The sequence below is a fragment of the Hordeum vulgare genome, chromosome 7H (genome assembly GCF_904849725.1).
Source record: "Hordeum vulgare subsp. vulgare chromosome 7H, MorexV3_pseudomolecules_assembly, whole genome shotgun sequence".
In the NCBI taxonomy this organism is placed as follows: domain Eukaryota; kingdom Viridiplantae; phylum Streptophyta; class Magnoliopsida; order Poales; family Poaceae; genus Hordeum; species Hordeum vulgare.
Window position 1 is genome coordinate 15,354,858 of NC_058524.1, and position 16,188 is coordinate 15,371,045.

The window sequence follows — 16,188 nt, forward strand, 5'->3', positions numbered from 1 at the left end:
GTCGAACATGTAGAGTGTAGCCCGAGCGCCGCCGGTGCCCATGCTCATCTGCTACCGTACGAGCTGCGGCGAATCATATTTGTCGATCGCCTGAATGGCTCGGCCGACGGTCGAATCCTTCTCAATCCCAAAGGTGTCAGACAACATAATCCGCCTCGGTGCTAGGATGGATGGGGTGCGGGGAGCCGGGCATGGTGGGGAAGACAGCTCCTCGACCATGTCCACACCTTCATGCGACACCGCCACCGCCCCCCTCTCTTGCTGCCGGCGACGCCGCAGCTTTCGAGGGACGTTCTCCGCCTTGCAAGACGAAGTGGAGGAAGGGTCACCGATGAACGAGGCGGACCGCCTCTCAGTCATGGCGGTCGGGGACAGGCTGGAAGACATCACGGCGACGGACAGGAACCGGTGGTTAGGATGGGGAGCATGGTGACTGACAGCGGATCATGACGGCGAGGGCTCGAGCACGGTAAAGGTTGGAGGGCGACAGGAGGAGGAGGATGAGTTTCAAGGATTTGGTGTAGTTGTATGGTGGGGTCGGGCTGTCGGGTCCGACGTGGAGGGACTGCCCGGGCGCGCCTGGTCGCCCCATAGCCACCTCCTATTTGGGCTGTATATAAGGGGTGCATGTTGACCTGGGCGTTTGAGGCCCATTTAAAATACCCGTCTGTTCAAAATTTCATGACCGGTCAGTGATCGGGCGGCCTGTCCGGCCGTATGAGGCGGGTTAGCTTTTTTAGTCCTCCAAGGGCCATGATAACTTTGCAGCGATGAACACAGAAGCTAGACTTTCAGACTCATACATTTTCTCAGTTTGAAGTGCGAGACGAAATGAGTCGTATCTCTCACACGTCTAAACAATCCTAACCAACAGTAGTGATCATGAGTTTTGTACCTTTGTATCATACTTCTCACATGCTTCTCCTTTGTTTAGTTTCTTGCATGTTGGGCTCAATATATACACTCATATTTCTCCATCAATGGTTGCACTATCTGTATTGCTCTCTTCTCTGATTTCTTACTTCGAAATCAGAATCCAATTTTTATGTACCAAACACCATCTACAGTAAGCTAGATATTATTTCTACAACCTTTTGCCTGTCATCGCACATGTTGAGATATTAGAGGAAACTGACCAGCTTGTATACTTTGATAGGGTTCATAATTTTGGCCTTCGAAGTAGTTTCCAAAACCTTACGACTGAGGGGATTTCACATGTTTAATGTCTCCAAGAATGGCTCTCAAACATGTGAGTATGCTGAGTCCGATGTATGAGTTCAAACATTCGTTTAATTAGTATAGTGTGGTTCGAGGTACTAGATAGAACGGAATACCTCCTAGCTGTCAGCACACATTAGCTTAGTTAATGAGAGAATTGCACTTGTACAGTAACTTAGATTAAGCCTTGCATTGTGCAAGACATATATTATCAGTTTTAAGATGATACACGGATAAGACTACTAAGAAAGCGAGAAACCAAGATTTGTGTGGAATGAGATAAAATTCAGCAATCATATATGAATCCCTTTTAGGACATGTACATGACATCCATCATGTGTAGTCTTTTTTTTTTGCGAAGTCACTCATTGTGCATGATAATTTTTGTCACCTACTATGCTTGGGGAAGTTAAACTTTTTGTGTAGATTGAGCTTTCTTCCATTATATAAAGTGTATATATTACCCTCAATATTTAGTAAAGGAAGATTAAGTGAAATTTAAATCAGTTCCTCTCAATGTTTTAAATAGCGGCTACGGCAAATAGCGGCGAGCCTCTAAATCAGCTATAGCGAAGCTATAGCGGGCTATAGCGGCATATTTGTACATGATACCATTTAGCGGCACCCTGCTGAAAAGGCTATAGCGGGCTATTTAAAACTATGGTTCCTCTACAAACTACACACGCTAAGTTTCGTGTGACGCATCGAGTTAGCCGGCCAGCCGGAGGAAGGGAGGGGAAATTTTTCAGGGCGGTTGGTTTGGCGCACGGCTGACGGTTTTGCATCCGGGTTTAGATTTCGACCGGGTGGTTGGAGATGTAAATTTACATCTTTTGGTATTGTATTTTACATCATTTGTAGCAGGTGATGTAACTTTTTTGCATCTACCTCATCTTTCGCAAACGTGTCTTTAGACCTTATAGATGTAAAAGTTAGTTTATTTTACAGTTACATCACCTATTGGAGATGCTCTATTGGAGATGATCTTAGAGTTGCTCCTACTTGGATAGTGCAAAGCTCCATTAATAACAAGAAAAAAGAAAACAATACAAAGAACGCAAAACAACACAAACATTGCAGATCTGCAGCCGGTTTTGGCTCCCGTGGGCGAACAAACACAAGACTACCCCGTTGTGTACACTACCTTCCTCGACCTCCATCTCCTCCGAGCATGGCTCAACCATGGCTGGACGGCAAATCATGGCTCTCCTCATATGACCTTGTGCCGATCACCTGTTCGATGGTGTGATTACAGACTTATTGTAACATTATACTCGCCCTGCTCCTTGTTGATCACCTGTTCTTGCTTGTTGGTCTCGTCGTGCACTTCGTTGATCACCTGTTGTTGCTGGTCTCGTCGTGCACCTCGCCACCTCGTTGATCACCTGTTACTCGGTTGGAGCTAGCGTTTCAGTGACATCAATAACCCCGACTCGATGCGTGGCGGGTAGGGCTATGGCCGGCCGGCTAAACCCAGAAGACCAGGTGGATGGTGCAGTGGTGCAGCCCGAGGTCCCGCAGCGGCGACTCGTCAGGGCGTATCTCCACGGTGGCGCCGCCGGCGAGCGTCACGAGCCTGAACGGCGGCGTCGCGGCCGCTCCGCCTGAGCAGGCGGTAAGCGCCGAGTGGCAGTACCGGAACAGCGCCGTCGCCGGACGCCCGGCGCCGAAGCTCTTGTAGATGAACCGCCCGTCCGGGAGCCGCACCCGCAGCGTGCACGCCTCCTCGCCCGTCGCGGGCTCATCGTGGTCCACCGGCGTCACCGGGACGGGGACCTGTGGTCGGACACCCACGGCGGCGTCCGAGTCGTGCATGGTTACTGCCCTCAAGGACGTCGTCAGCTCGTCTACCGTCGCCGCCGGGATGGAGGCCCGTGGCCGGTTGGTGCCGTGCATCGTGACCGCACCGAAGGACGCTATGAGCTCGTCGACCTCCATTGCTGCGTGCGTGCTGGGTTTTGAATTCGATCACGCGAATTGAGGAGAGTTGTATGCTGCGTACGAGCAGGGTGGTGCTCTGCTTTTAACACGGGGGATTTGGCGAGGTCCGTTTGGAATCGAGTTTGGCCGGGTTGGCAGTTCGTCCGACTCCGACAGCGGATCGTGTCACCTGATGATACCTCCTTGGGTTGGGTTGGACGCGTCCGTGAGTCCGCCCATCAACGCGATATCGCCATCTAACCGGAGGCTATTTATCTTCATTTTCACTTTATTTCTGTTTTTACTTTATTTTTCTTTTCTTTCTCTTTCTTCATTTTTACTCGGTTCTCTCTCGTTTTCTTTTTACCTTTTCCCTTTTATTTTGTTCTGTTTTGTTTTATCTTGTCTTCTCTACTTTTTTGTTTGGTTTTCTTTTGTCTTCTCCATTTTTTCTTTTATTTTTTCTCCTTATGTTTGTTTTCTTGTTCACTCTACATTTTCGTATATTTTAAAAATGTTTATTAATAAGTGATCAATAATTTGTGTATACACGTTCGACAATATTCAAACGCTTATTCAAAATTTTTCAAATGCGTGTTCAAATCTTTAATACTTATTCAAACAATTACAAATACATGTTCAACATTTTTCAAATACTCGTTCAACATTTTTTAAATACTTTTTCAACATTCATAATACTTCTTCAACATTTGAAATACTTGTTCAAGATTTTTAATAATCATTCAACATTTTTCAAATACTTGTTTAATATTTTATTAATACTCGTTCAGCATTTTTTAAATACATTTTCAACAATTTTGAATACTTATTCTAAATTTTCAAATAATTTTGCAACATTTTTCAAATACTTATTTAATATTTTTTAATACTTATTCAACATTTGTCAAACTCATTTCAAAAAATTCCAAATTTGTTTTTGAAGAGTGTTTTGCATATGTATGTAGAATATTTTAAAGTGTAAATAAACTTTAAAAAATAAGAAAGAACAAAACAAGAACAAAAAAAGGCCGTGGCCTCCCGCGCGGCTGGCCGACCCATCTCGCCTCCCTTTTACACGAGGCTTGCCCCTGTGCTCGCTTAAAGCAAGACATAGGGGCGCCCCGCTCGGTTGTCCAACACTTGATTCGACGACCTTTCCTCTTTATGGACAAATAAGCAATTTTAAACGTCCCTCTTAGCTCCAGATTGGACCAGGGTCTCTGGTCATGACATTATGACAAGAAGGGGGTGCTCTTTGTGAGATCGGCTTATCGGTTATTGTCAGCAACAAAGCATCAACATACAAACTGATTTGAGCACAATCGGGGCCACTCCAATGACGATTCTGACAAGAAGTCATGGTCCAAGCTTTGGGGTGTCAAGATCCCTTCGTAGGTCAGAACTTTTGCTTGACGGCTAGCAAAAAACATCACTACCAACGCGCAATGTTCGTAAACATAAGCAGACGGCGGGAACAGTTTAATGTTCGATATGTCGTGGAGCTCTGGATTCGTGAAGGCATTCGCTTTTTAAGTGTCGGATGGCTACGTATGTATGGGCATTGGACGATGAAGAGCTAACGATGGTGATCATATCAAACCGCTCGAAAGTATGAGTTTTAGTGCATTTTTTTAAAATGTCCAAAAACTTAATTTATTATGTTTTAGTGCATTTTTGCTTATGTTTATAATCTTCCGAAAAACATAATTTGAGCGCAAGTATGAGTCTATGTCGTAATGACTTGAGGACATCAAGAAAATAAGAAAAAATTGGATTATATGACCACTAGTAGAAAACAGGCTTTACGTTTGGATTATTAGTCCCGGTTTGCTCTTGAACCGGGACTAATATGATCATTAGTCCTGGTTCGTGAGGAATGCTTTTAGTCCCGGTTTATTAGGAACTTTTAGTCCTGGTTTGTGTTACTAACCGAGACTAAAGAGGTGGTGGCAGGGTTTTGTCAGGCTGGGCTCCCCGCGAGGGCCATTAGTCTCGGTTGGTAACAAATCGGGACTAGATATAGGTTTTTAGTCCCGTTTTGTATCACCAACCGGGACTAAAAGTATCCCTATATATACTGCTTCGTCCAACCCGAGCCGAAGCTCTCTGTTTTCCCCTTTCTCTCCTCTGTTTTCTTGCCTTGCTCGAGTTCATCCTCCATCTTTCCACAGGTTTATCAAGATTTGAGGTACCCCATCCAATCCAAGTGTTCACAAAGGTTAGCAACTTTGTCTTTTCATCTCTCATTGCTAAATGCTCCATAATTATATAGTGATTTTGTGGGTTTTATTTTGGGAGTAACTATGTGAGAGTTTATTTGATTTATATGCAATTTGAACTCGAATTAACTTCGTAGTTTGCATATGTGTAGGTGTGGTTTACTTAGTGCCTTCCCGTCTCCGTCATAACCATCGTCGATCGCCCGCACCGTCTCGTCGCCGGCACCACCTTGGTGTTCCTCTTGTTCTTATCATTTTTATTCAAAAAAAAATCTTATTTTTATATGATTTTAGATAGTTTTATTACCTGTAGGTATGATTTTGTTATACATAGTGTCATGGTATTGATATCTGTTCCCGCCGGCCCTCGTCCGGTTTATGATTCGGATGCGGTATATTCTCTTTTATAACTATTTTTTGCATTTCTCATTTATATAACAATTATGCCCATCAAGTTGATATAGATATTTTTATCTAGGAGGTGTGTAAACCGGAAATTGCAATCGACCCTCTTGTCGACAAGTAAAATTTAGCTGATAAAGAAAATGAGTATTTGAATTTTTTTTTGAAAAGAATTGAAGAAGAGAAGATGAAATTAGAGTTGTATGTTGCCGATGCCGTCGATGATCACAAGATCAAGATGGATGCAATGCGCTTGAAGATTAGAAGGATTAGAAATTATGCCCTTAATAAAGAGGCTTGGTATCACTATGTTGTTGGATCAATTTTTTACCTTAGTTGAGATTTTGATCGCATTTGTTGTTGCATTTAAATGCTTTAGCTAGAAACTCTTCTATGTTATTTTATGAGAATAAGTGTGTATGAACCTTATGTGTTAACTTGTATTAATTTGGTCTTTTCGGTCTTGTGTAATAAAGATGAACCGGCAATGGATGTACGATGACCGGCCTCTCCCCAGTTCATTAATGGCTTGCAGAGTTTTCTGCGTACGGCTGAGGCAAACCAGCGGGGTGGTTTTATGTGTTGTCCATGTGCTGTCTCTAAGAATGATAAAACTTACTCTAAGTCAAGAGTCATTCACGTCCATGTGTTTACGTCCGATTTCATGTCCCGCTATAACTGTTGGACCAAGCACGGAGAAAAAGGGGTTCTAATGGAAGAGAATGAAGAAGAAGATGATGATGACGACTATCCTTCGTTCCCTGAATACGATGGTACTACAATGGGGGAAGAAGCTAAAGTAGAGGCACCAGATGAGCCTGCTGATGATCTTGGTCGGGCCATTGCTGATGCAAAGAGAAACTGCGCATGTGAAAAGGAAAAGCTGAAGTTGCAGCGCATGTTAGAGGATCACAAGAAATTGCTGCACCCAAATTGCGAAGATGACAAGAAGAAGCTGGGTACCACACTGAAATTGCTGCAATGGAAGGCAAAGAATGGTGTATCTGACAATGGTTTTGAAAAGTTGCTGAAATTATTAAAAAGATGCTTCCAAAGGAGAAAAAATTCCCCGATAGTACGTACGAAGCAAAGAAGATTGTCTGCCCGCTAGGATTAGAGGTGCAGAAGATACATGCATGCCCTAGTGACTACATCTTGTACTGCGGTGAGGAGTACGGGAATTTGAATGCATGCCTACTATGCGGTGTCGAGCGCTATAAGATCAGCCGCGATGACCCTGATGACGATGTTGAGGTCCAGCGCCCCAGGAAGAGGATTCCTGTCAAGGTGATGTGGTACGCCCCTATAATACCACGGTTGAAACGTTTATTCCAAAACAAAGAGCATGTCAAGTTGATGCGATGGCACAAAGACGAGTGTAAGAAAGACGGGAAGTTGAGAGTACCCGCATATGGGTCGCAGTGGAGGAAAATCGAGAGAGAGTGGCCGGACTTTGCAAATGACCCAAGGAACTGTTGGTTTGGTTTAAATGCAGATAGCATTAATCCTTTTGGGGAGCAGAGCAGCAATCATAGCACTTGGTCCGTGACTCTATGTATCTATAACCTTCCTCCTTGGTTGTGCATGAAGCGGAAGTTCATTATGATGTCAGTGCTCATCCAAGGCCCAAGCAACCTGGCAATGTCAATGATGTGTACCTGAGGCCATTAGTTGAAGAACTTTTACAGTTGTGGGATATCAAAGATGTATGTGTGTGGGATGAGCACAAACAACAGGAATTTGACCTACGAGCGTTCTTGTTTGTAACCATCAATGATTAGCTTGCTCTTAGTAACCTTTCAGGACAGACAAACAAGGGATACCACACATGCACGCACTGTTTAGATGATACTAAAAGTATATACTTGGATAAAAGTAAGAAGAATGTGTACCTAGGACATCGTCGATTTCTTCCGATCAGGCATCTCTTAAGAAAAGAAGGCAAGCATTTCAAAGATGAGGCAGATCACCGGAAGAAGCCTGACCACCGTACTGGCGATCATATACTTCATATGGTCAAGGATTTAAACGTAATTTTTGGAAAGGGTCCTAGCGGACAATCGGTTCCGAATGACGTTGACGGACACGCACCATGTGGAAGAAGAAATCTATATTTTGGAACCTACCTTATTGGAAAGTCCTAGAGGTCCGCTCTGTAATAGATGTGATGCACGTGATGAAGAATCTTTGCGTGAACCTGCTAGGCTTCTTGGGCATGTATCGGAAGACAAAAGGTACACCGGAGGCACGGGAGGACCAGCAATGTATGCACGAAAAAGACGGCATGCATCCAAAGCAGTATGAAGGTCCTACAAGCTACACTCTTACCAAAGAAGAGAAGGAAATATTATTTGAATGCCTGCTCAGTATGAAGGTCCCGTGTGGATACTCGCCGAATATAAAGGGAATAATAAATATGGCAGAGAAAAAAATTCAAGAACCTAAAGTCTCATGACTGCCACGTGATTATGACGCAAATCTTCTACGAGCAGGGCAGTATGAGGCCCGACCAAAAAGTTACCCGAGGGCACAAGGTACAAGATTGACTCGATAACATTAGGTGGAGAACCAACTGATCCCAGAAAGAATGCATCCAAATTTTTATGTCTGCAGAGTTATTGTCAGGGACCAAATCCATATCTCCATTGAAGAATGGCATAGGCCAAAGCAAGATCGAGAAGTTAGTTTTGTGGACGAAAGAGCAAAAAATCTGCTTTGGGATATGCTCATGACACATTTCACCCTACGAGAGAATTTCTTAGATAAACAACGTGAGAAAGCCAAGAAGTTTGCTCTTAAGAAGATGGCCACCCAATTCTGCAACTGGAAGAAAAGGTTATGGGCCGACTTCGGCAAACAAGGCAAGACTCCAGAACTCACTGGACAATACGAGAAGATAGACGATCACTAGGAGTTATTCGTGCAGTTCAAGCAATCGGAAATAGCTAAGGAGCGGGCGAGGATAAACAAGGAAAATGCTCAAAAAAAGAGCATCACCATTCTCTAGGGCCATGTGGCTACAAGAGTGGCATTCCTAAGTGGGATGAATTCGATCACAAGATGATTGATGCAGGGGTCACTCCGCAAACATCCACTTGGCCTGAAAGGTGCAGGAATTGGTTTTATGGGCATGGGGGAAAGCTGGACCCAAAGACAGGGTTGCTTGTGGAGCAGGCAAGTCTTAAAAATGCCTCTCAAGTTATACTTATTGCAATAGAAGATGCTCGAACGGGGGTGTTCCAGTCCGAGAGAGAGAACAACGAGCTTACACGTGCCCTCAAGAATCCTGAACACCCGGGACAAACACGTGGCAAAGGCGTTATTCCGTGGATTGAGGGGTTTAAGGACTGGAGCGACTCTTACAAAAGCCGTTCGAGAAAGAAGAATCAGGAGGCAGCCAAGAAGAAGCAAGATGCTAACCGGCTTGCGGATTTGGAACGCAAATTCTTGCGGCAACAGGAGAATATTGACACACTTAGCCAACAAAGGATGCCTCAGCTGCCGGAGCAACCAGCAGATCTAGCATTGGATAGTATCGTCCCATCGATGCCGAAAAGCAGCGTGGGTTCCACGGGGGTCCTTGCCGACAATACACTGCTAGCTCGCTACCCCGTGGATGAAATCAGAGAGACGCAAAGTTGTGAGCTACACATGAAACTCAAGAACGTATCCATGAAGGCAGCGGTCGGCTATGCTTTAAGAAATCCCCCTGATGCAACCTTCCATTCCACTCCGATTCCACCTGGCTATGCTCGTGTCAGGTGAATGAAGTGATGCCGGGATATGAGTCACTAGAGCTCGACATTCCTGGAGGTGAAGGGCAGAAGACATTGCAAGAAGACTTACGTGGTCTCTGCTTATGGAGAAAGGACTGCATCGTCTTTCCAAGGCCACCGACTCCTCCTCCAAGTCCGCCGCGTCAGCCAACTCCACCCCGCCAGCTCGACACGGACCGCAGCACTAGTCTGCCACCGTGTCAGTCGACTCCATCCCACCCCGGCATGGAGCCCGGCGCTTGTCCGCCACCACGTCAACCGACTCCATCCCACCCGGCATGGGGCCCACCGCGAGGCCGCCACCGCGTCAGTCGACTCCACCCCGCCAACCCGCCACCGGGCGGCCATTTCATTTTCTGATGAAGAACCAAAGTCCAAAGCGGAATAAGCCAAGGAAGAAACGCACCCCTCCTCCCTCGCCAAAGTTGGCTTACGAGAAGACCATGGAGGAAATAGACGAGACAATGGATGCTGAGTTGCGGGCCCATTTTGCCAAGAGAAAGCCCCCGCCAAAGGAGATAATACCTCTCGAAACCGTCAAGCGCGTTCTGGCCAATCTTTTGGACCCGCCTCCTGCGAAGAGAGCTAAATCAGACTATGACTGCTCTGTTATCAAGTCACATCAAAAAGGGCAAACAAGGGGGAAGATCCTTACTAAAAGAAGCAGGAAAACCATTCCCCAGCTGGGAGAACAGTCAGTGCAATCGATCTCGCCGCTCAAGGTGGGTACCTATGAGCAAGTCGATCCCGATGTTGCTAAAGATATGGCTAGAGAGGCCGATGTCACTATTGCACAACTCCTAGGCAACGAGGACATTCCTACGGTGGAAGGGGATAACCAACTAGTATGGACATTTCAACCCAAGAAACCTCTTGTCGGGCCTGAGCTTGTCAAGCAACTATCAACGCAAATGTACAGACTCCATACCCGGTACATGAAGGAAGAAGAACTCGGGCGTACGTCCCTCATGGTGAAAGTCAAGGAAGAGCATTTCTTCACTACAGAAGATTTGTGGATTGATAATCCAGAATTATGGCAGTTATACAATCAAGACACACTCGACAAATCTATCGTCAGTTGCTATTGTCTGTAAGTGATTTCTTTCTATAATTCAAGTCCCTAGCTCATCGGCTCGTTCGTTTCCCTCTAATTATCCTCACTATATTCTTTTGTGTGTGGTGTTATGCAGAATGAAGAGGTTTGAAATGAAAAAAGATGGAGCATATGGCATTGGCTGCATTGACCCTAATTACATTTATGGCAAGGCGGTACTAGAATTCCCAAAAGATATAGAGGATCACTTGTTTCGGTTTTTGGAGATACTAAGTCATAATCAAAAAAATTTATTTCTTTGCAACTTCAAGTGAGTGTTACTGTCTTGTACTATAAATTCTATTTTGCTTACCCGATTGATGTCAAGTTTACGTATAGTGTTTGATGAGTTGCATGTATGCTCGCTTATACAACGTAGATTCCACTAGATCCTGCTAGTCATTACGGTTGACAGGGGAACCGATCACATACTGGACTCACTAAGAAAAGACGAGGACGGTACATGTCCCTGAAGTTCATGCCCGGCAAGTAATTTCAATCATTATCCCACTATGTCAGCCTTTTTAGTTCATTTCCTGATATCAATTAATCAATGACTCCTTTTATTGTTTTCCTTTGCCGGGCAGGGTTTGGAGCAGGTTCATCAAGAATGTTCGCGGTGAATGGAAACCAAAGTTGCGATGGACAGAGTCCAGGGTAATTAAGTAGTACTAGCTACATCCGCACGTCTCTTTAGTTCTAGTTTTAGTACCATTATAATGCTTGATTATTATCTGACTGAATTCTATTCTCGTAAAGCATTGTATGCTGCAGCAACCGGGGAATAATCTATGTGCATACTATGTTTGCGAGAACATTCGCTTTATAATCGAATGACGATAAAAACTCCAGGAACTCTTGAGGTATGTAAACAGTATTTATAATTTTTATATCATGATCTAATATATATACGCACGTATAAAATATTCATATTGGTCTCCTTTTGAAAAAATATTAGAGAAGCGGGAGGAACTCCTCCGAACGGAACCATACGAGCACTTCAAGAGGAAATTCCGGCATTTTTGCTGGAGCAGGTCATAGATCTTAAGGGAGAATACCACTTCACAAATTAATACATGCATGTAATTGATCCGCAAGTTATAGGAGAAATTGTATATACTAAATTATATATATATATATATATATGTGTGTGTGTGTGTGTGTGTGTGTGTGTGTTATAATATGCTCATGTATATATATGGTCCCTCTCGAAATTCTATGATATATGATTGATCCTACGAGATATCCTATAATTTATGCATAATGTGTACGGTATGTACTAGCATAAGATATGTTTTAAATAAAAAGGAATTAAATGGAAAACAGAAAATGAAAAGCAAAAATAAACAATAAACCCCAAAACCCCAAAACCCCGAAATACAAAATCACCAAAGCCTGCAGTCCTGGTTGGTGTTACCAACCGGGACTAAAGATTCCGACCACGCCACGCACGTAACCAGCCACGTGGAAAGGTATTAGTCCCGGTTTGTAGCAAACCGGGACTAAAAGGGGAGTTTTTAGTCCCAAGTTAATAGTCCCGGTTGGTAAACCGGGACTATAGGCTCATTTTCTACTAGTGTGAGGAGCGCCGGGGGCTCATCTCGGATGCTCGCACCGTTGCACCTTTGGGTTGCCTCCAAGCCGGAGTGGGTGTAGGAGATGTGATGCCCGGGATGGGGTCGCCTCCAAGCCGGCAATGACTGTCGAAGATGGGGTTGCCCTAACTCGCCATCCCCCCCCCCCCCCCCCGATCGCCCACACCACTAACCCGCCTTGCCGTGTCACGCGCGGACACACGATGCTTCTCCATGCACTGTGGTGCGGTCACTCGGGAGGGGACCGACTTCATGGTTACCTCCAGGGCCGCTTCTCGCCGTTCCCGTCGAAGTCACTGGCACCAAAAGGTTCACGAGATACATGGTCTTCTGCTTGGGGATCACCCGAATGTCGTCGGATAGCTCGCACACCAAAGGCCGCGCACAGGAGAACCCGCCGCCACGCGTTGCCTTGCCTTGGCCGGCCTTGCAAAGTACAGCTCCGTGTGTCGCCCCGCCTTGCCCGCCTCGTCTAGTCGTCTCCTACAGCGCGTGGCAGGAGATATAAACGCGTTACATAACTCAAGGGTATTGGCAGTATTGTCCATGAGTTGTGTAACACATTTATGAACTTCATGCGTGTGTAACCTGGTGTCACCCTTTCCACATGTTTTCGTTTTCTTGCTATGTTTTGTAAGTGTTGGACTCTATATATAGCCTTGCATATTTCACAAGGATTTTGCACCATCCGTTTAGCCCTCTCATTACTCAACTACAAATTACTCCCTCCGTTCTTAAATATAAGTCTTTCTATAAATTTCACTAGTGAACTATGTAGGGATGTATATAGACATACTTTAGAGTATACATTCAGTCATTTTGCTCCGCATGTAAACCCTTAATGAAATCGCTTAAAAGACTTATATTTAGGAACGAAGGGAGTACAATGCAATTTTTATATACCAAACTTACCTTTAGCTAGATATCATCGTAACTACAGTTATGTTTGTTGAAGCCGTAGATCGACTAGGCATAGATAGATCCGGTATTACCATGTGCTTACCTAATCCCGAGCGCGATGAACTCCCCGCTCCGGCCATTGGTGCCGGCGTAGTCGTCGGTGGCTTGAGGTAGGAGGTGTAGTCGTTGGTGGTGCTTCCCGTGAGCACTGCGCAAAACCCTAGATCGGAAGGGAATTTAGGTGGGGTGACTGGCGGCGCGGTGAACCTCGTACCGTGCGCCCCGGCCCCCACCACTTTATATATATATAGCGCAGGTCACAGGGGCCCACCAACCATAACGGGTTGGGCGCCCCCGATCAGGGCGCATGGATCAAGGGCCCGGTGGGCCGTTGGGCCCACGCGGAAGAGATCAACCTAACATTCTCCCCCTTGATCTCAACTTTCACTTTGACTTTATACTTTTATTTATTCCATCACATATAGGCGTGCAGAGCATGTCTCATCGTCACAGCTTGATTGCCGATAGAATCATACAGCCACAACACACCTTTTGTTTTGAAACAAATTCATTTACTTCTGGGCCTCTTATTATCCAGGGATCATAGGCTTTCCATCAAACCCATGCCGGCTAAGTGTTCCTTGAACACACTGGGTGGTAAGCCTTTCGTTAGCGGATCCGCAAGCATATACTTCGTACTTATATGCTCGAGACTTATAGTTTGATCCTGGATTTTATCTTTCACAACATAATACTTTATATCTATTGTCTTGGCAGCATTGCTGGACTTGTTGTTGTGAGCGTAGAATACTGCGGGCTGGTTGTCGCAGTATATCTTTAGTGGCTTGTGGATACAATCTACCACTTTCAAGTCGGGTATAAATTTCTTTAGCCATATCACCTGCCCGGTGGCTTCAAAACATGCTATGAACTCTGCTTGCATCGTAGACGATGCAACTATGGTCTGTTTAGAGCTTTTCCATGAAATAGCTCCCCCTGCGAGAGTGAACACGTACCCAGACGTGGATTTTCTATCATCTCTATCTCCCGCAAAATCGGCGTCGGAGTACCCTTTTATCTCTAGGGAATCAGATCGCCTATATGTCAGCATGATTTCCTTTGTGCCTTGCACATAACGCAAAGCTTTCTTTGCCATCTTCCAGTGCTCTTGGCCTGGATTTGCTTGATATCTACCGAGTACTCCGGTGATAAAAGCTAAGTCAGGGCGTGTGCACACTTGTGCATACTGTAAACTTCCAACAGCCGAAGTATACGGTACTGATTTCATTTCATTGAGCTCATACTGATTCTTGGGACATTGATATTTCCCAAAACTATCACCCTTGACTATGGGAGCAGGTGTGGCTTTGCTCTTGTGCATATTATACTTTTGGAGAACTTTCTCTAAATATGCTTTCTGTGAGAGTCCTAAGACTCCATTCTTCCTGTCTCGGTGAATTTCAATGCCCAAAACATATGAAGCTTCACCAAGGTCTTTCATGTCGAAATGTGAGGATAAAAACTTCTTTGTCTCTTGTAGTAGACCAATACCATTGCTTGCAAGCAAGATATCATCCACATACAAGATTAGGAAAATATATTTCCCATGTTTAAACTTAGCATAAATGCAATTATCCTCAACATTTTCTTGGAATCCAAATCTTTTAATGGTATCGTTGAACTTGATGTACCACTGTCTAGAGGCTTGCCTTAGCCCATAAATGGATTTCTTTAGACGGCAACCTAGATCTTCCTTGCCTTCCATGATAAAACCCTTGGGTTGTTTCATGTAGACATCTTCTTCTAAATCACCGTTTAGAAACGCCGTCTTTACATCCATTTGATGCAGCTCTAAATCAAAATGAGCAACTAGTGCCATTATGATTCTGAAGGAATCCTTACAAGAGACCGGAGAAAAGGTCTCGTTGTAATCTATCCCTTCTCTTTGTGTAAATCCTTTTGCGACAAGTCGGGCTTTATACTTGTCTACATTCCCATTAGAGTCATACTTTGTTTTGTAGACCCATTTGCAGCCTACTGTCTTTGCTCCTTTAGGAATAATCTCTAAGTCCCAAACATGATTAGAACTCATCGATTTCATCTCATCTTCCATTGCCTCTATCCATTTTGATGAGTGAGGGCTTTTAATGGCCTCCTCATATGTGGTGGGATCACCTTCCATGTGGGCCACTTCTATATTGTATACTTTATAATCAGTAGAAATAGCGGATCTTCTTGTTCTATTAGACCTTCTAAGTGCCTCATTGTCGGGCACACTTTCTACTATTTCTTGCTGCACTTCCAATTCATGATCAACAACGGGTTCAGTCGGCTCCTGAAGGACAGGTTCCGGGTCTTCTCCCGCAGTTGTCATGGTTGGAGTTACGTCGGGTAGTGAAAAAAATGGCTCTTGAATCATCGGAATGGGTGCATGCACCCTTTTCTCCTCAAGATCAATTGTCCGAGCTACCCGGTTCCCCCTCATCATCTCGTCCTCTAAGAAGACAGCATGTCTCGTTTCCACAAACTTTGTGTATCTTTCTGGGCAGTAGAAACGAAAACCTTTTGACCTATCAGGGTAGCCAATGAAATGGCAACTCACTGTCTTCGGGTCTAACTTTCCAAGATTTGGATTAAACATTTTGGCCTCCGCAGGGCATCCCCACACTCTTAAGTGTTGTAGGGATGGCACTCTTCCTGTCCAGAGCTCGTGCGGTGTTTTGGGCACCGACTTGCTTGGAACTCTGTTGAGAATGTGAATGGCGGTTTTAAGCGCCTCCATCCACAATCCCAACGGAAGGTCTGAGTAGCTCATCATGCTGCGTACCATATCCATGAGAGTACGGTTACGCCTTTCAGCTACTCCATTTTGCTGAGGCTCGCCCGGCATGGAATACTGGGCAACAATGCCAGTCTCTTGCAAGAATTTTGCAAAAGGTCCAGGGACTTGGCCATATGGAGTGTGTCGACCGTAGTACTCCCCCCCACGGTCAGACCTCACTATCTTAATCCTTTTATCAAGCTGATTTTCAACTTCAGCTTTGAATATCTTGAATTTATCCAAT